The following is a 24,973-nucleotide window of genomic DNA, read 5'->3' as shown; positions in this document are numbered from 1 at the left end:
TCGAAGGCGATCAGATACCGCCCTAGTTTTAACTATAAACGATGCCAGCTAGCGATCCGCCGAAGTTCCCCCGACGACTCGGCAGGCAGCTTCCAAGAAACCAAAGCTTTTGGGTTCTGGGGGAAGTATGGTTGCAAAGCTGAAACTTAAAGGAATTGACGGAAGGGCACCACCAGAAGTGGAGCCTGCGGCTCAATTTGATTCAACACGGAAAACATCACCAGGCCCGGACACCGGAAGGATTGACAGATTGAGAGCTCTTTCTTGATTCGGTGGGTGGTGGTGCATGGCCGTTCTTAGTCGGTGGAGCGATTTGTCTGGTTAATTCTGATAACGAACGAGACTCTAGCCTGCTAAATAGGCGTACCTTCCGGTATCTTAAAAGCCCCCGGCCTCGGTCGGGCGGTTTTTACTACCGGCGTACGAATGAATCTTCTCAGAGGGACAGGCGGCTTCTAGCCGCACACGATTGAGCAATCACAGGTCTGTGATGCCTTCAGATGTTCCGGGCCGCACGCGCGCTACACTAAAGAAATCAGCGTGTCTTCCCTGGCCGAAAGGCCCGGGTAACCCGCTGAACCTCCTTCGTGCTAGGGATTGGGGCTTGCAATTATTCCCCATGAACGAGGAATTCCCAGTAAGCGCGAGTCATAAGCTCGCGTTGATTACGTCCCTGCCCTTTGTACACACCGCCCGTCGCTACTACCGATTGAATGATTTAGTGAGGTCTTCGGACTGGTACGCGGCTATGTCTCGGCATTGCCGATGTTGCCGGGAAGATGACCAAACTTGATCATTCAGAGGACGTAAAAGTCGTACCAAGGTTTCCGTAGGTGAACCCGCGGAAGGATCATTAACGTTCCGTACTGCCGAAGCAGCGACTCGTAATCGCGCAGGGCTGTCTCACCGCGAGAGCGGCGTGTCACGCCCACGTGTCGCGAACAAACTTTCACAAAACTTTAAACGACGTAACGGTCGGGCCCGTTTGCCGCGGCGCGCAACACAATCGTCGTGACAACAAACGCGATGCTGACGCCGGATCCGATGGGTTCGGCTTTCGCCGCGGTCGCGACGAGCGCAGTCGCCGGCTAAAACCGCCCGACGACCGACTCGCGCCGAGGCGTCGACCCGTCGCTCCGCGTCCAGCGCGGAGCAGCGGCGGGTCGTTCGCACCTCCGGCCGACTCGGTGCCGAGAGGGGACCGCTCCGCGTCTTGCCTCGACTCGTTCGACCCGGCCAGGTCGTACAAGAGAGACGTGCAAAGCTGGTCTTAGCGCTCCTCCGCGGGCAGCCTGTCTGCGCCCGGGTGTCCTCGGTGCAACGCCGTTACACCCCGGACGCAGGTCGCGAACGCGGTAGGCTTCGAAGAGAATTTTCGCCCGTACGAGGAAGCTCGCGTCAGCGTCGAGGGCAGCGATGCCCGGGACTCGCTGACGCGGCCCACTGCCGTCCGCCGTCAATCATTTGCATTGCGAGCCGATCGGGTCCGGCGCCGGTTCATCCCGGCAGAGACGACCCGTGAAGTCGAGGCGACGTCGGCTCTTGGACCATCGCACGAACGAAATTTGACGCGCGGCGCGCGTTCCTTTCCGCGCGCAACCGCGCAAGGGCTGACGCACGCGGCGTCGCGCTTACGACCACAGAAAGCCGGTAACAACCGTAATTTCAGCATTTTCAATGCGAAATTCACATATATGATTACCCTGAACGGTGAATCACTTGGCTCGTGGGTCGATGAAGAACGCAGCTAATTGCGCGTCAACTTGTGAACTGCAGGACACGTGAACATTGACATTTCGAACGCACATTGCGGTCCACGGATACGATTCCCGGACCACGCCTAGCTGAGGGTCGTTTAACAACGACAGACTGCTCCGTTGGCAACGGTGCTGCAAAAACCCCCCCGGGGGAACAGCGCACCGTGCCTTCGCGAGCAAATGACTAGGCGTTCGCAGCCCGTGTCGGGCGCCGGTCGCGCGGCAACGGGTCGCGTCGCCTCAAACGAACACGTATGTCACGGTCACGACGCGTCGCCGTGGATCGCGGGGTCAAGCTGACGCTGCCGTTCGTCACGTTCCGGTGCTAGCGATAGTCAAAAGAACTAACAATTTCGGCACGGCGACACACAGACCGCGCGCGGTCGGTTTGCCGCTCATGTGATAAAGTTCCGTTCCACGTTTTGCCGCGGGGGGCTCTGGAGTCTCCCGTACGGCAAGCGTGTTTACGGTCGTTTCCGTGACTCGAACGTATGGAAGAGATACGTTGTGTCCTCGTACGTGTCGACGGTGCTGTTCTTAAACGAACGACCGTCGCCGACAACGAACTCGCAATCTTACGACGACCTCAGAGCAGGCAAGACTACCTGCTGAATTTAAGCATATTACTGAGCGGAGGAAAAAAAACTCACTAGGATTTTCTCAGTAGCGGCGAGCGAACAGGAAACAGCCCAGCACTGAATCCCGCGGTTCTGCCGCCGGGAAATGTAGTGTTTGGGAGGATCCACTTATCCCGGGGCGTCGGCCCGCGTCCAAGTCCATCTTGAATGGGGCCACTTACCCGCAGAGGGTGCTAGGCCCGTAGTGACCGGGACGCGCCACGGGAGGATCTCTCCTCAGAGTCGGGTTGCTTGAGAGTGCAGCTCTAAGTGGGTGGTAAACTCCATCTAAGGCTAAATATGACCACGAGACCGATAGCGAACAAGTACCGTAAGGAAAAGTTGAAAAGAACTTTGAAGAGAGAGTTCAAGAGTACGTGAAACCGTTTAGGGGTAAACCTGAGAAACCCCAAAGATCGAACGGGGAGATTCATCGTCAGCGACGCAGGCTTCGCCGCGGCTCGTGATGTCGGGACCTCGCGTCCACGGCACTCGGTCGCGGTATAATGTCCGGCGGCGCCGGCGTGCACTTCTTCCCTAGTAGGACGTCGCGACCCGTTGAATGTCGGTCTAAGGCCCGGTCGGCTGCCTGTCTCGGCGTTCTGGTCGGGGCAGACCTCCAGTTGCCCGTCCGGCTGCCCGGCGGTACCCGCACGGTATAGAGCCGCATTGAACTGCGTCGGGCCCGCCGCAAGCGCGGTCAGCATTTCCCGGTGGTCGGACCTAGCGCCGTCCCCGGGCCTGGCCAGCTGTTGGCCGGCGGTGTCCTCTGGCTGGCTCGTTCGAATTATCAAATACCGGTCGGCGACGCTATTGCTTTGGGTACTTCCAGGACCTGTCTTGAAACACGGATCAAGGAGTCTGACATGTGCGCGAGTTATTGGGACCAACAAACCTAAAGGCGAAATAAAAGTGAAGGTCAGCCCAGCGCCGACCGAGGGAGGATGGGCCGCGTCACGACGCGGCCCTGCACTCCCAGGGCGTCTCGTTCTCACTGCGAGAAGATGCGCACCCAGAGCGTACACGTTGGGACCCGAAAGATGGTGAACTCTGCCTGGTCAGGACAAAGTCAGGGAAAACCCTGATGGAGGTCCGTAGCGATTCTGACGTGCAAATCGATCGTCGGAACTGGGTATAGGGGCAAAAGAGTAATCGAACCATCTAGTAGCTGGTTCCCTCCGAAGTTTCCTTCAGGATAGCTGGCACTCGCGTGCAAAACGTACACGAGTCTCATCTGGTAAAGCGAATGATTAGAGGCCTTGGGGCCGAAACGACCTCAACCTATTCTCGAATTTTGAATGGGTGAGATTTCTGCCTTGCTCGAACTATAAAGTCACGAGATCTCGGATCAGAGTGCCAAGTGGGCCACTTTTTGTAAGCAGAACTGGCGCTGTGGGGTGAACCAAACGCCGAGTTAAGGCGCCAAAGTCGACGCTTTTGGGATACCATGAAAGGCGTTGGTTGCTTAGGACAGCAAGACGGTGGCCATGGAAGTCGGAACCCGCTCAGGAGTGTGTAACAACTCACCTGCCGAAGCAACTAGTCCTGAAAATGGACTGCGCTGAAGCGTCGCGCCTATACTCAACCGTCAGCGGCATACGAGGCGGCCTCGGCCGTTATGAAGCTCTGACGAGTGGGAGGGTCGCGGCGTTGTGCGCAGAAATGTCTGAGCGTGAGCCTGCCTGGAGCCGCTGTCGGTGCAGATCTTGGTTGTGGTAGCAAATACTCCAGCGAGGCCCTGGAGGACTGACGTGGAGAAGGGTTTTGTGTGAACAGCCGTTTCACACAAGTCAGTCGAACCTAAGCCCTAGGAGAAATCCGATGAGGATGTTGGTGTATTTCTATACCTGACACGCGCGTCGTGACGCCGGTGATTGTGCGAACGTCGGGCCTCTTTCGATGTTCCCCCCGGCGTGGGCGCGCGCGGTTTGAAATGTGACACCCCCGTCGGGCGAAAGATAATCCGGTTCCTATTCCGGAACCCGGCAGCGGAACCGTTTACAAGTCGGGCCCTCGCTAGAGAGTTCGTCGGGGTAACCCAAAAAGACCTGGAGACGCCGTCGGGAGATCCGGAAAGAGTTTTCTTTTCTGTTTAAGCGTTCGAGTTCCCTGGAATCCTCCGGCAGGGAGATAGGGTTTGGAACGTGAAGAGCACTGCAGTTGCGGCAGTGTCCCGATCTTTCCCTCGGACCTTGAAAATCCAGGAGAGGGCCACGTGGAGGTCTCGCGCCGGTTCGTACCCATATCTGCAGCAGGTCCCCAAGGTGAAGAGCCTCTAGTCGATAGACTAATGTAGGTAAGGGAAGTCGGCAAATTGGATCCGTAACTTCGAAATAAGGATTGGCTCTGAGGATAGGGGCGTGTCAGGATTGGTCGGCAAGCGGGTTTGGCTGACGTACCGGGCCTGGGCGAGGTAATGGTAATAACCGGATCCGAGCTCGGTCCCGTGCCTTGACCTCCCGCGGATCTTCCTTGCTGCAAGGCTTCGGCGGCGGTTCGCCGTTGCCGTCGTCCTCTTCGGCCGCCATTTGACGGTCAGCTCGGAACTGACACGGGCTGGGGGAATTCGACTGTCTGAATAAAACAAAGCATTGCGATGGACCTAGCGGGTGTTGACGCAATGTGATTCCTGCCCCGTGCTCTGAATGTCAACGTGAAGAAATTCGAGCAAGCGCGGGTAAACGGCGGGAGTAACTTCGACTTTGACTCTCTCAAGTGGGTTGTGGCTGGGTGTCGGAGCGGTGGCAGAGTGCTCGTCCTAGCTGCAACACACATGTGCCAACCGTCACCTCCTCGTGGTGAGAGTCGGGCAATGGGTGCGGGTATTACAACCTGCATCTAGCTAACGACGGTTGGCTGTCGGCCACCCAAAGACGGCTCCCCTCGGGAAACCGCTACGTGCCCACCGACCGGCCACTGGCGGGCGGCCAATAAACGGCGGGGGTTTGAGGGTGGGGGGGGGGTCGCTAGCCTCCCCCACTAACTTTCAGCAGGCCCGCAAACAAAAGAGGTTGAAAGCAGAACCTGCCACGTGCCTCAGCCCGGCGGGCCTGCTGGAACAAGCACCCGGGGGGAGCTAGCCGATTCCTCAGAGGCGGCTGTGGGGGTAGTGGACGACCCCACGCCAGTCCCTGAAGACGAACCGCACCCTATCGACCCAGACCCAGCACCCTAGCGGTATTCCTGCGGTGACTGCGAGCAGGACATCGCTACAAAGCGAGGGCTTGGAGTTCACCGCAGGATACGGCACCCTGTGGATGTAAATGCGGCTATTGAACTGCCCGGCACCAAGCTCAGGTGGAGGGATGAAGAATTGCGTATGATGGCACGCGAGGAGGCTCAGGCCACCGAGCGAGGAGTGAGGTTCATGAACCTACACCTTCTCGCTCTGGTCCCCGGTAGGACCCAGGAGGCGATTAAAGGGGTCCGGCGCAGGCCGGACTACGGAAGAATGGTTGGGGCAGCACAGCACCAACTAGAGGCTGCCCACTCGCCCCCTGGGACTCCTACTAGACTACCGGGACGAAAGAGCCGTTCGCTGCCGTCACCGCGTGAGCGCTCTCCCTTCGCCGATCCAGCAAGGGTAACACCACCCACCCCAGCGGCACCTGCTCCCGCTACAACTTGGGGGCAGGACCTTGCCGGAGCTATACGTCGCTTGATCGTGATAGCCCGGCAGAAGGAGCATCATCATGCCAACGAGTTGGCCGACATCGCTGATGATGCTCTTGATGGGGGAAATACAGACGTCGCCATAATCGAGTGGTTAGGCAGAGTATTTCCCCCTGCAGCTGCTGCAGCTGGATCCAGGCGCCGTGAGCCGGCCGCAAACTCAATCCGCCAGAGGTATGGACAGCTGCCGTCAAGGAAGATACTGCGTCGTCGTGAGTACGCCAGAGTCTAGACCGGGTGGAAAAACCATCGACGTCACGTAGCTAGGGAGATCCTAGAAGGAGGCCCCAGTTTGACCAACCACACCGTGGACGAATTAGTCACGCACTGGGGCTCACTTCTTGGACATCCGTCTAAGGACTACGCAGGACCTTCTGGGATCCCGCCCGAAAGACCCGAGGTACGGTACACGTGGGACTCAATCTCCGCTCAGGAGATTGACGACATCAAGGTCCCCGTGTCGTCGTCACCCGGTCCAGACATGGTTACGGCGAGGCAGTGGCGCGCGATATCACCATCTACCCGCGCGCTCCTCTATAATGTCGTCATGCTCAAGGGGGGGTTCCCAAGACAACTCCTTCAGAGCCGGGCTATCTTCATTCCGAAGAAAAAGGTACCGGAAAATTCTGGGGACTACCGACCAATTTCGATTGGCTCGTTAGTGGTTCGCCAACTCCACCGCATTCTTGCTGTCCGCCTTAGATCTGCCAACCTTACCGACGATCGCCAGCGTGCGTTTATTGCGGCCCACAGTGGTCCGAAAACCCGAATTCCTGGCCAAAACCCCCAAAACCGAAAGTTATCATCCGAGGTAAAGCTTCACATATTTGTCAATAGATAGCATTAGAGCTTTGAAATCCAAAAGGACAGATGTTTATATTCATTCTATGGCCTGTGGTAAACCCTCGAAAGTGACCTTTGTCAAGACTCGCGCGGGACTGTGGTGTGTGCACGCTTTCGAGCGCGGGATAAAAAAGGCTATAGTTTTTTCAATTTGCATCAAAATCGAGTCAATCAAAATGGATATTATTCCTCAAGGTAAGTGAATTACATAAATTTTGTGAAAGAACCAAGTTTCGGAATTTATGGCGATGATATTAATGATGCAATACGAGTGCTGCAAAATAACCTATTTCATTGAATTGCATTACTATCTGTAGAGAATTAGTTATGATCCCCGGAGATCCTGCGGAGATCTCAACGATTCCTAGTGTGAAAAAGTATAGAGAATGTGAAACCGTTGGCATCGCCTGCTCGTTTTTGCTCCATTGGTCAAAAATAAGCATTCTTTGAAGCAGTGTTTTATCGACTCGGTCGGAGCCTCGTGTCCCGCCTCGTGGGATTAGTGTAGCGCGGCGATGCAGACTTTTTCTTTTGTTTACATATACCTGAGGACTGTTACAAATGTATCTGATGTAATGTACATAGTGTCCAATTTGAATTTCATTGGACTCGCACTACTGAATATTATCACGAAAGTGAATAATTCTAATTTATAAATTATTAAAAGTAAGTAAAATATTCGCATTTTCAATGATAGGATCCAAGATGGAGGTTGTGCAGTGGACACGACAGCAACTGTTTGATGCCGTGCATGAGGAATGGGACGAAAATCTCGATGACCTTATCGAAAATTTGGGCGTTAAACTGCTCAATAAAGCACCACATTTTTTTCGCATCGAAGATCGTTCGCGACAGGCGTTAAAAAAAGTTATTTGCAATTTCAAAATAAAATGGCAAAATGCTTGCCGCATTAAGGATCGTTTTCTGAAAAATAACAAAAGCTGGTTAGATCAGTCGATAAGCGTTACGGTAAATATTGATTATATACAAAGTAATGTACCTAAGTGTAACAGCATATTAATTATAATTTAATCATTCACAAAAATAGGTCATCTTTCTGGATCAAGAAGCAACTGCAAATGAAAGTGAGGATTCTACAAAACAAGAAAAAAATCTGTAAGAATTAAAGAAATTAATTTACAAAATATCACTTTTAACAAAGTTGTATCATTTTTCACGGAATATTCCCGCCATTTTCGGTCCACCATTTTTAATTTCGCATTTTCGCATTCGTTTTCGGAATCGGCGACCCCAAAAACATCACTAGTATGAATTTCAGCGAATTGGTATCATTTTTCGCGAAAAACATCCGCCATTTTGGGGCCGCCATTTTAAATTTTGCATTTTTGTTCTTTTTTTCGGAATCAGCGACCCCAAAAACATTACTAGTATGAATTTCAGTGAATTGGTATCATTTTTCGCGAAAAACATCCGCCATTTTGGGGCCGCCATTTTGAATTTTGCATTTTTGTTTTTTTTTTCGGAATCAGCGACCCCAAAAACATTACTAGTATGAATTTCAGCGAATTGGTATCATTTTTCGCGAAAAACATCCGCCATTTTGGGGCCGCCATTTTGAATTTTGCATTTTTGTTTTTTTTTTCGGAATCAGCGACCCCAAAAACATTACTAGTATGAATTTCAGCGAATTGGTATCATTTTTCGCGAAAAACATCCGCCATTTTGGGGCCGCCATTTTGAATTTCGCATTTTTGCATTCATTTTCGAAACCAGCAAGCCAAAAAACTATGGGTATAGTAATACTAGCAATTTCCACTGAGAAATATTTGAGTTATTAGTTTTGGCCAAGAATTCGGGCTTTCGGACCACTGTGCGGCCGACGGAACGGCCGAAAATATGTTCGTCCTCGACGCCATCTTATGGACGGCCCGCACGCTGCGTCACGAGCTCTACGTGGCTACCCTTGATGTCGCAAAGGCATTTGACACGATAAGCCACGGGGCGCTCGCAACAATCGTCGGACAGCTCGGCCTACTAACCGGCTTGGTGTCCTACGTGGCCGAGCTGTACAAAGGCGCTACCACCAGGCTGGCGGCGAAAAGGAGAATGTATCCTCCGGTACCAGTCCGGCGCGTAGTTCGTCAAGGAGACCCCTGGTCAACCTGGTCAACCTTTTCAACCTGGTCGCAAACAAAATCCTTGCGGCCGTGCCCTCTGAGGTCGGGTTTATCCTCGAAGGCGAGCGGATTGCCTGTCTCGCGTTCGCGGATGACCCGACCCTAATAACATCCTCTAAGTGGGAAATGCAGAGGGCACTCGCTAAGGTTGAAGAGACGGCAGCTGGCATGGGGTTGATGCTCAACCCGTCGAAGTGTACCGCTTTATCTTAGGTGCCCGCCGGTAAGGTAAAGAAGGTCAAAACCGTAGTCAAACCGCTGTTTCGACTACGGGACGGCCCTCTGACCCAAACCGGCGTGCTCCAGAGGTTGAGTTACTTAGGAGGCGAGTTCAGCCCCGGGGGGCTTACGACTGTCGAGGCCGAGCTTGGAGCGGAGCTCAATAACATCACCAGAGCTCCGCTCAAGCCGCAGCAACGACTAACCATGCTGCGGCTCTTCCTGCTACCCAGGGTCTATCACACACTGGCCCTGGGTAGGACTACGGCAGGAAGGCTCGAGTCGCTCGACAAACAAGTCAGGCGCGCGGTATGCGCCTGGCTTAGGCTCCCCGACGACACGGCGGTTGGCTACTTCCACGCCTCAGCTGAGGATGACGGATTGAGTATTTCCTTCCTCACCACCCTTATCCCGGCAATGATCATCAGCCGCCTTGGCCGATTTAACGGAAGCGATTTTCCCGCAGCCCGGGCAGCGCATGCAAATCAGAGGGTCCAGCGTAAACTTGGCTGGGCCTGGCGCACGCTGCGCAAAGCCGGGCTGCTGGGCGATGACCCATCGGCCGAGGCACGCCGGCAGCTATGGGCGACGGTACTGCACGAGTCGGTGGACGGACAGAAGCTCCGGTAATCTTCCGCGAGCGCCCTGTCCAGTAACTGGGTCTACCACGGGACCGATGCTATCCCGGCCCGTGATTACGTGCAGTACCACCACGCCCGAGTTAACTGCCTCCCCACTTTGGTGCGGACCTCACGTGGGCAGCGACGTACCAGCCGGTGTACCACCTGCCGTGCTGGATGCGACTCTTCGGAGACTGCTGCTCACGTACTACAGCAATGCTGGAGAACGCATGAGGGCAGGGTGAAGCGTCACGACGCGGTTTGCGCGACGCTAGCTGCCGGCCTTAGGGATAAGGGCTGGAACATCCAGAAAAAGAGGGTGTTCAAGACCTCCGAAGAAAACCGGAAGTCCGACATCGTCGCGAGCAAGGAGGGGCGCGGGGCAATCATCGATGCCCAGGTCGTCTCAGGCGTAACCCCGCTCTCGACAAGTGACGCCAAGAAGCGGGGTTACTATGCCGACAACCGGGACTTGCTGGAGGGCGTAGCTGCGCACCTAGCGGTCCCGGTAGCAAACATCGAGACGACCACGTGCACCCTCACATGGAGAAGGGTTTGGTGCGAGCAACCGCATCAAAGCCTCCGCTCGCTTGAGCTTTCGGACAGGCTCTTCGGAGGTATCACGACTCGGGTGCAGCAGGGGTCACATACCAACTGGGTGCGGTTCAACCAAATGGCCGGCTTCAGGCGTCGTCCACGTCTTCCTCAGCCCCGACAGGGCATCGGCTAGCTCCTGTCGCTGAGGTGGGGGCCCGCGGTCCCCAGTGTGTCAGGTGTTCGTGTTGTCCACGTATTTGTCTTGTCCACGTCTGTCATTCAAACGCCAATGCATTTTCGAATAGCCAAATGCCTCGTCATCTAATGAGTGACGCGCATGAATGGATTAACGAGATTCCCACTGTCCCTATCTGCTATCTAGCGAAACCACTGCCAAGGAAACGGGCTTGGAAAAATGAGCGGGCAAAGAAGACCCTGTTGAACTTGACTCTAGTCTGGCACTGTAAGGAGACATGAGAGGTGTAGCATAAGTGGGAGGTGGCAACATCGCCGGTGAAATACCACAACTTTCATCGTTTCTTTACTTACTCGGTTAGGCGGAGCGCGTGCGTCGAGGACTTTCGTCCCGGCTGTCACAATGTTCTAGAGCCAAGCGTGTGAGAGTGGCGTGAGGCTTCGGCCGATCGTCGATCATACTCCCGCGTGATCCGATTCGAGGACACTGCCAGGCGGGGAGCTTGACTGGGGCGGTACATCTGTCAAAGAATAACGCAGGTGTCCTAAGGCCAGCTCAGCGAGGACAGAAACCTCGCGTAGAGCGGAAGGGCAAAAGCTGGCTCGATCTTGATGTTCGGTACGTATAGAGACTGCGAAAGCACGGCCTATCGATCCTTTTGGCTTGAAAAGTTTTCAGCAAGAGGTGTCAGACAAGTTACCACAGGGATAACTGACTTGTGGCGGCCAAGCGTTCATAGCGACGTCGCTTCTTGATCCTTCGATGTCGGCTCTTCCTATCATTGCGAAGCAGAATGCGTCAAGCGATGGATTGTTCACCCACCAATAGGGAACGTGAGCTGGGTTTAGACCGTCGTGAGACAGGTTAGTTTTACCCTACTGATGACTCGTCGTTGCGATAGTAATCCTGCTCAGTACGAGAGGAACCGCAGGTTCGGACATTTGGTTCACGCACTCGATCGAGCGGCCAGTGGTGCAAAGCTACCATCCGTGGGATTATGCCTGAACGCCTTCAAGGCCGTATCCTCCCTAGTCAGAGGGGGCAACGATATTTTAAGGAGTCTCGTGGGTCGAAAGGCTCGAAACATTGTGACTTTACTAGGTGGCCGGTCCACGGACCGGTCGTCGCACGAGCCCTGTTTGCCGGGCGGGGTCTTCGGCCTTCGTCGGGATCTTCCCGCTCGTCGGTCTGGCCTCGAACGGTCGATTATGGATCATCCAGTTCGATGTCGAGACTCGGAATCGTCTGTAGACGACTTAGGTACCTGTCGGGGTCTTGTACTCGGTAGAGCAGTTACCACGCTGCGATCTGTTGAGACTGAGCCCTTGGCTTGGGGATCCGTCTTGTCGGTTAGACGAGGCCCCAATGTGTTTGTGTTTGCAGAGCGCTGGCTCGACGCCGGTCACGCGACGCGTCGCTCGTCCCATGTCGGACGAGTCGCGGGCGGACCGGCGCGGCCGTGCTCTGCTCGGCGAGCGGGTGCGATGGCAATGCGAGTGCGGGGACTTGAGAAACAAAAATTTTTTTCCGTACCCGTTGCCCCTCGCGATATATCCGAGGCAGCAGCTCGGATCGCCGGTCGGCAAACGCAAGGCCGACAAGCGCGACCGGAGGGACCAGTAGACCCCCTCGGTACGTCGCGGGATTCGGCGACGGTATTAGAGGCCGCAATTATTCTTCCGATGATACGTCGACCGCCAGCCGTCGTCCTTGATCCCCAAGGGACTTGGGAATTTTTTTTGTCGCAGGCGACGAAAAGGCAATGCGCCGCGCCCCGTGATAGTTGGCGCCGGACCCGCGAACCGACCGTGGCACGGCGGGACTTGTTAAAATTTTCGTCCGGGTCGACCGAAAGGCAATGTGCCGCGTCCTGGGGCCGATGGGACGACGGCGGTCGGACGGACCCCCGATGCGGCGCGACGGGACACTTGTGAAAATTCCGGTCCGAGTCGACCGAGAGGCGATGCGCGGCGTCCCGAAGTCGATACGGGCCGACGGGACTTGTAAAACTTCCGGTCCGAGTCGACAGAAGGGCGATGCGCGGCGTCCCGGAGTCGATACGGGCCGACGGGACTCGATGAAGTTTCGTTCCGATTCGAGCAAAGGGCGATGCGCGGCCTCCCGGAGTCGATCCGGGCCGACGGGACTTGTAAAAATTTCGGTCCAAGTCGAATGAAAGGCGATGCTCGGGATCTTAGGGTCGATACGGGGCCGACGAGAGTTGTGAAAATTTCGGTACAAGTCGAGCGAAAGGCGATGCGCGGCGTCCCGGAGTCGATACGGGACCGACGGCAGTTTTGAAATTTCGGTCCGATTCGAGCAGAAGGCGATGCGCGGCGTCCCGGAGTCGGAACGGGGCCGACGGAACTTGATGAAATTTCGGTCTAAGTGGAGCGATAGGCGATACGCCGCGTTCCGAATTTAATCAATGGCCGACGGGACTTGTGAAATTTTCGGTCTGAGTCGAGCGGGAGGCAATGCGCCGCGTTTCGAATTCAATCAACGGCCGACGGGACCTGTGAAATTTTCGGTCCGAGTCGAGCGGGAGGCGATGCGCGACGTGCGCAAGTCGATCTGGGCCGGAAGCCCGTCGGAACTTCGTCAAATGCGTCTCGGTAAATTTCGACCGAGTTTCCGGAGTGTTACGTCCGTGAGTAGAGTTACTCCTGAGCGGTAAGAGTAAACTGGTTGGCTTCGCTTTTAAGTTCCAGGACAACCGGAAATCAGGATGAGGATCGAATAACGTAGGGTTTGTTTGAGATATTACTAATATATTTATTTCGAGGAAATTCAGATGACGGTAAAAACGAAGTGTGCTGTATGAAGCTATGTAAGAAGTTCAGATGTGACGTTGTTGAGAGTTAGAATAGAAGTGTCCCTCGAGACGTGAAACGTACGGGTGCAGAAAAGGTGTGACAATGCTAGGAGTAGGGAATGGAATTTGATGAGTAAGCGTGATAGTGGATAGCGTGAGACTACGTAGAGATAAGAGGACAGGACAGAGACCATGAGATTAATGTAAGAACTGTGGGAGAGTTAGCGAGTAGGAAAAATAGAGAGAAGTGGTATGCTGGACGTAACACCCCCCCGTCAGAGGGAGCATAGCGGTAGGTATGGTCCCGAATATGGGAAGCAAGAAGGTGGAAATGTGAAACGTGATTTTAAAGTATGTGCTTAAAATTAGTTTTACAATTTATCTTATTATAGGTAGTGTATGGTTTATATTTTGGATCACGAATGAGCGTAAGGCATATAGTTATAATACTATGGTTACATAATGTTGTTCAAAGCTAGGCGCCTAGGGTTAATGCGCATGGAAGCGGGTTAGTACACTTAAGACTAAACAACAATGATTTCTCTGATTAGCTGGGTACTAAGTAATACTATATTTTTTTTTTTTTTTTCTTGATATATCGAGATACAGAGTTTGACCTATTCGTACAATGATATCGGTTATGAGTGTAGATATATTTCGGGCTAATTGTAAACTAAGGGTATAAGATCGTCATTACAATCATTTTAGTGCAGTAGTGTACACAAGTATTTACTTTACTTGTGTCTGTTTGACAGCGCAACAGCAGATCTTGGTAGCAATATAGTAGTTGCTATTGAAGGGGTTAATGTGGGATTTTACTATGTATGTGCGATTTTCAGTTTATTGAGATGAACTATTTTAGTTTTGTTTAGAGTGAGGTATATTTCGGCGTTAACGTCATCTATTATTCGTTTGATTACATACGGGCCTTTATAATGATCTTGGAATTTTGACCTTGTTTCGTTCAATAGGTAGACAGTTTGTCCTACTTCAAATCGTTGTGGGTTAATCGTTCTGTCGTAGTGTTCTTTACTTTTCTGTTTAGCTTGTTTCAGGTTCAACGCGGCGCGTTTACGGATGTCTGTGAGATTCGCTATTAGATCGAGGAGGAATGTATCGTATGTATGCGTGGATGTGTTGCTTAGTATCGCATCTGTCGGTAGTTTAGCTTCCGAGCCGAAGATCAGCTGGTGAGGTGAATAATGTGTACTGTCGTGTTTTGCTGTATTATAGCAGAAAATGGCGAAACGTATGAATTCATCCCAATCTTTACCTTCGTTGGTGTAATGTTTGATGTATTCGGTAATTACGAGGTGACTTCTTTCTAATGAGCCGTTTGATTGCGGTCTATAGGCGGTTGTTCGTAGTTGTTTAATTTTGAAGAGTTTACAAAGTTGTTTGATGACTGTGCTCATAAAATTCTGTCCTTGGTCTGTAAGTATTGCTCGAGGAGCACCGTAACGTGTAATGTATTCTTTTGCGAATGCTGCGCCTATAGTTTTGGCGGTGGCATCAGGTAAAGGGATGGCGTCCAGGAATTTTGTCAAATTGCATTGTATTGTCAAGAGATATTTGTTGTTCAATTTAGTAAGGGGTAGAGGTCCAACAATATCTAATGCCACTTTGTCAAAGGCCTCTGCGGGCGTGTCAGTGATTGCCATGGGTAATTTTGTTTTGATCCTGACTAGTTTTTTCCTCTGGCAACTGCCGCAAGATCTGATGATATTTTGAATTTGCTTTTTCATATTTGGCCAAAAATATTTTTCTCTCATTTTATTGAAAATTTTTGTAACGCCTTGGTGTCCTCCGATCAGTGACTCGTGGTACTCTTTGATCATGTCTTCGCGTAATCGTTCGTCTGGTATAATTGTAGTATTTCTACAAAGTGTTACTCGAATGTCTGAATCCGCAAAAATGTGATAAATCAGTTTTTTAAAGATAGATCGTAGAATATCATCAACTCCTGGTCCTGACATGGGGAATGATATGGACCGAATGTCTAGTCCGGACAAGATAATCCTCAAGTTAACTAACGTGTAGAAAATGTCGTCAAGTCTGCCCGGGTCTGATTGACGTGGTTTCACTACGAGGGTAAATATGTATTTGTTGTTTTTCAACCGAGTTTTAATTACGTCGGATATTTCTGGATTCTGGTTTTGAAAGGATTCCATGCTTACTAGATTTCCGTCTATCAACTGTTTTTCTAGTCCTTCTGTCCAACCACAATTAGCTGATACGAAATGAGCGTAATTGTCGCACAACATGAGAAGTCCGTCATTGGTTTCGGTTACGTTGGGTGTTGGTAATATGTCATTTTGATTTTGTATGAAGTAATCTAAGCAACAAAAGTTGTCATTGTCAATATGGGGGCGGTCCGGTTTTCGCTCTTCGGGATTGTCGCGACGTTGTGAGCCTAAAGGTGGTAGCGTTGCCGTAGGTACAACGGAGGCATCGCTATCCGTGTCTTCAACAGCTGACTCCGGATCATGTGTCACGGAGTCACTCTCCGAGATATCAGTTGGGTAGCGCGAGGGAGCAGAAACCGGAGCATGTCTTGGAGCTGACCTAGTGCCGGTCCGACGCATTGGCCGACGAGTTACGGGGGGAGCAGGGATTCTGGGTGTTGATGCGTCTGCTTCAGATTCAGAAGATGTCGAGTCATAAGTCGGGTTTTGATAATTACAAATGGTGATCTTTATGTCGGAGTCTTTAAATATGTAATGGATCATCCGATTAACAAGGTTCCAGTCTAACTTATCTAAGCCGCAGCCTAGTCTTGGAATCGAGAGCGATTTGACTTTGTCTTGTTCTAAGCAATTCTTTAGATTTACTAGGGCGTTGAACAGTGTTTCTTCAGTTGGTTTCTGGTAGTGGTATTTTTTGGTTACTAGATTGTAAATGAGGCGGTTACCATGTGGCAGTGTCAATACGTTCGTTACTTCAGGGTCTAGTTGTTGTAGTTGATCTCGGGTGATTATTTTCCTATTGATTAGTTGTCCCGCGACTCCTCGTGATGTCTTGCAGTCTGCCGAGATGCAGTGGGCTAGGTTATCTTGTCTGTCGAGGAGATTGGCGCGTATCTCTTGAATAAATTTACTATGCGTTAATGGTAGGTGGTTAAGATCTGTTACGAATTCCGTGAATCGAGGGGCGTAATTTCGTCCTTTACTGGTAGTGGCTTCGGGTGTCGGCTTATTCAGTGTGTCGGACTGTTCTTCACGTATTTTAACACTACGACCCTGGGGCTTACCGGAGTTTTGGTGTGATTTACCTGAGGTGAGTGGTTGAACTCGTTCCGTAGTTTGCTTGATCGTTTTATCGACCACGATCGGTGCCTCCGTTGCGCTGCTATTGTCAGTCATACTGGCACTTGAGTCAGAGGTAACAGTAGAAGTCGAAGTGTCTTGTAATGCTTTGTTTCGTCTTCGTGGGGAAGGGCTGGTGGATTCATGTGCAGATCCATGCGCTTGTATTGGGTGCTGGTCTACATGTTTCATTCGCTTGTGAGCGCCGGTAGATGAAGATAGCGTATCCGGTTCGCGAGCACGTGTTGGGTGTTGGTGAGCTACTTTGGCGCGCTTGTGGGCGTCAGTAGATGAGCATTCTGTATCGGGTCGTGGCCGTTTTGAGGTAATAGGTAGAATTCGGAAAGAGTCGCTAGGTGGATTTCTGGAAAGCGCGTCTGCGTTAGAGTTCGCTATTCCTTTTTTATGTTTTGTGACGTACGAATATTCTTTCAACTTCAGTCTCCAGTGCATTAAACGAGAAGTCGGGTCCCGTACGTTTTTGATCCACTTTAGTGGTTCTTGGTCTGTTACCAGAGTGAAGGTTCTACCGTAAAGATAAGGACGAAAATGTTTGACGGCATAAACGACTGCTAAGAATTCTTTTTCGGACACCGAGTAATTGATTTCGGCCTTTTGTAACACCCTCGATGCATACGCGATTGGTAAATCCTCGCCATCTTTGTCTTGACTAAGTATTGCTCCTATTGCATACTTTGAAGCGTCGGTTGTTAGGACGAAGGGTTTTTCGAAATCTGGATACTGCAGTATTGGTTCTCGACACAGACTATCGCGTAGTGTTTCGAACGCAAATTGATGTTCTGCTGTCCATAGGAAAGGGCTATTCTTCTTTAGCAAATTATTAATAGGTCTAGCAATTTTTGAAAGGTTAGGAATGAATCTTCGGTAGTAGCCTATCAAGCCTAAAAATTGTTTGATCTGTTTAGGATTCTTGGGAACTGGGTAGTTTTTTATTGCTGATATCTTCTCCGGATTAGGTTTCAATCCATTTTGAGTGATGACGTGACCTAGGTATGCTACTTCTTTACGCAGAAATTCACATTTATTTGGCTGCAGGGTTAGTCCTGCATCAGACAATCTCTTCATGAGTTTCCGAAATTTGGTTTCGTGCTCCTCCAAGGATCGGGAGTAAATGACTATATCATCCAAATAGACAAACATATCTGTACCCTGTAATCCCGATAGAACCTGATCTATTAGACGTTGAAAGGTGGATGGGGCATTTTTTAAGCCAAATGGCATTCTAGTATATTCGAAATGGCCGTGAGGAGTCGAAAAAGCGGTTTTTGCGCTGTGATCGGGATCCATTGGGATTTGATGGAACCCGGAAGCCAGGTCGAACGTTGAGAAATATTTTGCGGAGCCTAGCTGATCTAGGATATCGACGATGTTTGGTAGCGGGTAAGCGTCGCCAATGGTTTTTTTATTCAGTTTCCTGAAGTCAATGACCATTCGCCACTTCTTTTCGCCGCTAGCATCTGATTTCTTGGGGATGATCCAGACCGGAGAATTGTAAGGAGATGAAGAATGTGTGATAATGTTCTGATCAAGGAGTTTGGTCACTTGTTTTTGTATTTCGTCCTTGTGTACTCTTGGGTGTCTGTATTGTTTGGTATGAATTGGTGCGTCATTGGTAGTAGGGATCGTGTGGCTGACTAAGTTTGTATGTCCCAGGGTGTCACCCGGGAGGAAAAATAAATGGTTGAATTCGATAGCAAGATTAACTATCAATTGTTTTTCTTCGTCGTTCAAATGATCCAATCGTAAGTTTTCTTTCAAAATCTCAAGGCGTCTCGAATCGTAATTTGGGGATGTGGGAAGAACGCGATTCTCGATCCTTTTTTGTTTTTCGTGTAAGACCTGTGCTAGTAAGACCTGTCCGCTGCTTGCAGTACTTGTATGCGTTGGGTGTGTTTTTGCACTGAGCGTGGCGGTGCTCGCGAGTTCATCGACTTCTTCTAGTGTTACGACTGGTCTTCTTATTTCCACAGCTGATTCGTTGGAATTTATTGCATAAACGTAAGCAAACCCTTGTTGGTTGGTAACCAGGGCCTGTCCCAGGAATATGTTAGCGCCTACTTCCAACTGTTCTATGAATCCCGTTTTTACAGAGTGATTCGAAATTTTTAGTGCAATCACTTGAGCCGTTCGTGGTGGTATCAATACGTAGTCTTCGTTTAGGAGTTTGAATGGTTTGCTAGTATTGTTCGGTATTATTTTTTCTGTATCGAAAGATATCGTTGCATTTTCGTTCCGTAAAAATATCGATCCTAAGATTCCGTCTTCTTGTATCGGAAACAGATCGTCGACTATATGGAATATATGAAGGTTGTCACCGATTCGAATGCTAGTTGTTCCTATTACTTTTATTGGCTCATGTATAGCACTGGTAACGTGGATCTGACCTTCGAGTAATTTACACGGAACATGCGGATGTATTGCTCCGAGTTTAATTATGTTTACATCAGCACCGGTGTCAACTATAAATGTGCTGGGTTGTCGTATGAGTTCACCGGTGGTTATTCGAACCTTCGGTGTTTGTGTGACAGATGTTATGAGGATACGCGGTGGTGTTTTTGTGTTGGTTGTATGCCTGTTAAAGGGAATAACGCCGGTTTCGCGAGAGATAAGGTAGTTGTTTTTGAAACAGATAGTCGCCTTTTCCGAACGTAAAAAGTCTGCACTTAGTATACCGTCCTCGATGATAGGGAAGGAGTTATCGACAAGATGGAATTCGTGGCGTGTATTAGCTAACTCGATGTAAAGACTTCCTATTGTTCTGATGGATTCTTCCGTTATCCCTGAAATCTGCCTAATGTCCGTCTTTGTGACGTGGACTCTTGGGTCGATTTTATCGATTTTTAACAAATTAATATTAGCGCCAGTATCTATTATTAGTGTCACGTACCCATTCAAAGACTGCGGGCATTGTGTTCGAATCTGTGGAGGGTCAGATTCTAATTGTACGGAGCTGACATTTGGTTTGGACGCTGCTCCGGTTTGAGGGAGGTCGATGCGTCCGCGCGGCCGTCCCTGAACTCGTTTAAATGGCTCGCGTTGCCTGAATATTCGCGATGTTGCTTTGCTTCGTATGAAACTTCCGGGTGGATGCCCGTATCGCAATTCTCGTTCGAGTAGTCTTGTGTTACGAAATTAACCCTGAAGTTCGATCGTGAAGGATTTGGTGTGTTATACTGTTGTGAGCGGTGACTATCATTTCGCGTCTGGTCTAAAGGTTGGTTTGTCGGGTCTCTTGCTCGATATTGGGTATTGGGATTGTTTTGTTGTTGACGATTAGTGTTACTTTGGAAAACTCTTGAATTTTGGTAGAATTTTGGATTCTGGTGATATTGGGAACGATTTGAGCGGCAATTATCGTTTGAGTGGCCTTTGCCACCACACTGCGTGCAAGTTGTGTTGTTGCGCTGCCTCGTTCTGCACTCTTCTATACTATGACCTGCCTTCTTGCAGTATCTGCACACTACTGATAGGGAAGGTTGTTCAGGACAATATTTATCGATGTGATCGGTTAATTTACATACACTACATTTTATATGGTTTTGTGTTTCGTAGTTAGTATCACGGTATGAGGCTAGTTTAAGTCTATCTGATAATAGTTTTTCAGTCTTGGTGGCCGTGTCTATAGCCATTTGTAGGGTTTGTGGATTCTCATGAGCTACTCTTATTTCTAATTCGTCTAGTAATCCTTTGATAAATCTTAGTCTTGCGGTCTCTTTGATATTTTTCTTTAGCACTTGAGCATCACTGATAGATTCTGAGGCATCTATTGATTCGCACGCTTGTCTTAACAGATGTTTTATTCTAGCACGGTAATCTAGAACACTCTCGTTTCGCCTCTGTGCCGATTGTGCGAGGTCTAGCTGGATATCTGGGAGGTGTTGTTTAGACGCGTAGGCCTGTTTTAGGCAGTATAGCAAATCTCAAAGAGAATCCGGATTATCTGACTCTATATATTTACTCGCGTCGCCTTCGATTTTCGTGCGAATGAGTGTGGAGAATAAATTCAGTTCTCTGGCTAAGACGGCTTGTTTTGCGCATTCTACTTTAGTTATGAATTCGGATACAGGCATATTAGTGCCATTGAACGTGGGAATCAGAGCTAATGCATCTTTAAGAGGCAGGTGCGGAAAAGTGCCTTCGGTAGCCATGTTGTAAATTTTAATCTAGGATTTGTCGACTTACAAAGTGAAGATGAAGAGGAGGAACGGAATAAAATGTTGCATTCTTCCGTGAGGGTGTTGGTCCAGCGATTTCGTGTCTGTAGTCGGTGATGACGTCGGTGTGCGTTGTGTCGTACTAGAAGTCGTGAAGAATGAAGATGTCGTCGTAGTAGCAGCAGGAGATAGTCTTTCAGTAATATCGATTTGGAGATACGGATTTGTCTGTGACGTTCGTGTGAATCAGAGATCGTTGATTGCGTTAACGTAAAATATGGCTTTCAGAGTGTCTTCAACACTATCACACAGTGGTATTACTTTTCTATTAACATCACTGAGCTCGCACACTTCAGAACCGGTCTATCAGATGGCACTTCATGCGTAGCACATACGTAAAATAGTATCACTGGATTTCCGGAAAGCGAAGGCCACCGCTGCCACCAATGTTACGTCCGTGAGTAGAGTTACTCCTGAGCGGTAAGAGTAAACTGGTTGGCTTCGCTTTTAAGTTCCAGGACAACCGGAAATCAGGATGAGGATCGAATAACGTAGGGTTTGTTTGAGATATTACTAATATATTTATTTCGAGGAAATTCAGATGACGGTAAAAACGAAGTGTGCTGTATGAAGCTATGTAAGAAGTTCAGATGTGACGTTGTTGAGAGTTAAAATAGAAGTATCCCTCGAGACGTGAAACGTACGGGTGCAGAAAAGGTGTGACAATGCTAGGAGTAGGGAATGGAATTTGATGAGTAAGCGTGATAGTGGATAGCGTGAGACTACGTAGAGATAAGAGGACAGGACAGAGACCATGAGATTAATGTAAGAACTGTGGGAGAGTTAGCGAGTAGGAAAAATAGAGAGAAGTGGTATGCTGGACGTAACAGGAGTTTCAAATTTTATTAATAGCCGGCGGAGGTTTCGCCCCGTGAGCCGACGGTGCTACTACCGTATCGGCGCCGACGTCCTAGCATCCAGGCTCCTGCTAGTGAGAGGAGCAGGTTGGTCGAGCTGACCTCCCGTCGTCCGCCGGCTACACCGTACCGGTATGTGCGCGCGCACGATCCGTACATCGGTGTAGACCATGAGCGGGCGTTCGCGGACCGTTTCGTGGCTCATACCAAAGAAACTACTGGACTCGTTTCACTGTATCATCGTCACTGCATTACCGCGAGTCCTCGTCTCAGACCGAACGGCCCTTGACGCGGTAGCAAGAAGTCTGGCTCCCATGAAACACGATAGCGGAACGTTTCATCGCACGCACCAACCTGCTTCTTTCTGAGTATATATTCGGAGACCAAAGATATATTCATGTTTCCCACACGTTTTTGATCTAGCTGACATGTACTTGAGATTGTTCAAACGCTTATAAGCCGAGCGTGAAGGTGGCGGCACACGGAAACGAGGCTGCCTGCGGGCGGTCCCGAAACACACAGTGGACGCACCGCTGACCGGGCTGGGAGACCCGGCTGGCGATAGGGGGCGCACGTCCGAGCCGAGATTTTGTATCGAAGCTCCCTGGTTGATCCTGCCAGTAGTCATATGCTTGTCTCAAAGATCAAGCCAAGCATGTCTCAGTGCCAAATTGACGTGAAACCGCAAATGTCTTATTCAATCAGTTATGATTTCTAGGATCGTACATACATTTACTTGGATAACTGTGGCGATTGTAGAGCTAACACACGCAAACAGAGTTCCGACCACAGATGTAAGGAATGCTTTTATTAGATTAAAATCAATCGGCGGCGGGTACGTCCCGTCCGCCGTTTACCTTGATGACTCTAAATAACTTTGGGCTGATCGCACGGTCTCGTACCGGCGACGCTTCTTCCGAATGTCTGCCTTATCAACTGTCGATGGTAGGCTCTGCGCCTACCACGGTTGTAACGGGTCACGGGGAATCAGGGTTCGATTCCGGAGAGGGAGCCTGAGAAACGGCTACCACATCCAAGGAAGGCAGCAGGCGCGCAAATCTTCCGATGCCAAATCCGCGAGCAGGTCACGAAAAATAACGATACGTGCTCATCCGAGGCACCGCAATCGGAATGAGTACACTTCGAATCCTTCCACCAGGATCCACCGGAGGGCAAGTCTGGTGCCAGCAGCTGCGGTGATTTTACCTCCGATAGCGTATACTGAAGCTGTTGCGGTTGAAAAGCTCGAAGGTGAAACTGTGTCCCACGCTGTCGGTTTACCACTCGCGTTATCGAACTGGCATGATTGAGGGACATACGACCACTGGGCTTAGCCCTTCGTAGCGGCTCAACCAATATCCTATCGCGATACTCTTTACTGAGTGTCGAGGTGGGTAGCTACGTTCACTCTCAACAAAGCAGAGTGTTCAAAGCAGGCTATTTTTGCGTATATACTGTAGGCATGGAATGATGGAATAGGACCTTGTTGCTATTTTGTTGGTTTTCGGAACCCCGAGGTTGTGATTGATAGGGACAGATAGCGGCATTTATATTGCGACGTCAGAGTCGAAATCCATGGATCGTCACATGACGGACAGAAGCCAAAGCATTTGCCAAAAATGTTTTTTTTCAGTCAAGAACAAGAGTTAGATTTCCAAAGGCGATCAGATACCTTCCTAGTCCTAACCATAGACGATGCCAGCTGACGATTCGCCGAAGTTTCTCCGATGACTCGGCGAGCAGTTATAGGGAAACCAAAGCCTTCGGGATTCTGGGGGAAGTATGGTTGCAAAGCAGAAACCTAGAGGAATTGACGAAAGGGCACCACCAGGAGTGAAGCCTGCGGCTTAATTTGACTCAACATGGGAAATGTCACCAGGTCCGGACACCGGAAATATGGACAGATTGAGAGCCCCTTTTGATTCGGTGGGTGGCGGTGGATGGCCGTTCTTAGCTGGTGGATTGATTCGTCTGGATGATTTTGACAACTGACGAGACTCTAGCCTGCTGAACAGGCGTAATTTCCGGTATATCCAAGGCCCCCGGCCTCCATTGAGCGGTTTTCACTACCTGCGTACAAATGAATCTTCTTAAAGGGACAGGCGGCTTCTACCGCACGAGATTGCGCAATAACAGATCTGTGATGCCCTCAGATGTTCTGGGACGCACGCGCACTACACTGAAGAAATGAGCATGTCTTCCCTGGCTGAAAGGTCCGGGTAACCCGCTGAACCTCCTTCGTGCTAGGGATTCGGGCTTGCAATGATTTCCCAGGAACAATGAATTCCCAGTAAGCGCGAGTAAGTAACTCACGTTCATTAGGTCCCTGCCCTTTGTACACACTTTCTGTCGCTACTACCGATCATATGATTTGAGGAGGTCTTTGAACCGGTACGCGGCAATGTCTCGGCATTGCCAATGTTGCCGGGAAGATGTCCAAACTTCATCATTTAGAGGAGGTGAAAGTCGTAACAAGGTTTCCGTAGGTGAACCAGCGAACGGATCATCAAGGCATAACTACAGACCGAACGGTTCTAAAAGTGAATCCTCTTGCTGTATTTTTCAATAATTGCAATGCAAAAATAAAATCAGTCGTAGGGCCTCAATTGATTCAATCCTATGTATTGATGCATGTATCTTTATCATAAATGACTGATATGCTATTCAAGGACGAGAAAACTAATGTTCTGCATACGCGATTTTCGAATCTAGCGTCAACTTTGGTCTAGTACAGTTCACTTACACTCGCCCATGACTACATCAATGGGCGCACACAATGAACAACGCGCGGAGACCGATCGTGGCAACACCGCAGCGTCGGCCGCCACGGACTCGCTGGTACCGTGTGTATACCAGAGACCGTTGTGCATACTGTGATTTTTCTACGAAACGAAAGTGTGGTTATGTTGAAAGTGAATACAGAAAATTTGGTACGGTATGAAGGGAAACGGAAAAAAAAGACAGTGGTTGCTGGTAGATTGAAGCTCATTGAGCGGAATAAAGAAAAGCCAGATGTGGCACGTGTCGAAAAGCCAACGACCATCCTCCGTGGCATGCGATTGATCGATCCTAATGAAGTCAACAAAAACATGATATGCAGCAATTGTAAAAAACAATTGGCAATCAATCATATCGTGGAAGAAAAAACAACGGGCTTTCACT

At 50.0% G+C, this 24,973-nt stretch overlaps 1 non-coding gene and 1 pseudogene across 1 annotated transcript; both read left to right on the top strand.

Moving 5' to 3' along the window:
* The first annotated feature begins 1,699 nt into the window (after positions 1 to 1,699).
* LOC124218314 (5.8S ribosomal RNA) lies at positions 1,700 to 1,854 on the top strand. The gene has a single exon (XR_006883025.1). It is a non-coding gene; the product is annotated as a 5.8S ribosomal RNA (ribosomal RNA).
* Positions 1,855 to 2,338: 484 nt separating this feature from the next.
* Positions 2,339 to 11,941, top strand: LOC138190947 (large subunit ribosomal RNA; annotated as a pseudogene).
* Positions 11,942 to 24,973: the final 13,032 nt, after the last annotated feature.

Source organism: Neodiprion pinetum, chromosome 4 (genome assembly GCF_021155775.2).
Source record: "Neodiprion pinetum isolate iyNeoPine1 chromosome 4, iyNeoPine1.2, whole genome shotgun sequence".
In the NCBI taxonomy this organism is placed as follows: domain Eukaryota; kingdom Metazoa; phylum Arthropoda; class Insecta; order Hymenoptera; family Diprionidae; genus Neodiprion; species Neodiprion pinetum.
Note: the sequence above shows the minus strand (reverse complement) of the source record. Positions and strands in the feature narration are given on the sequence as shown.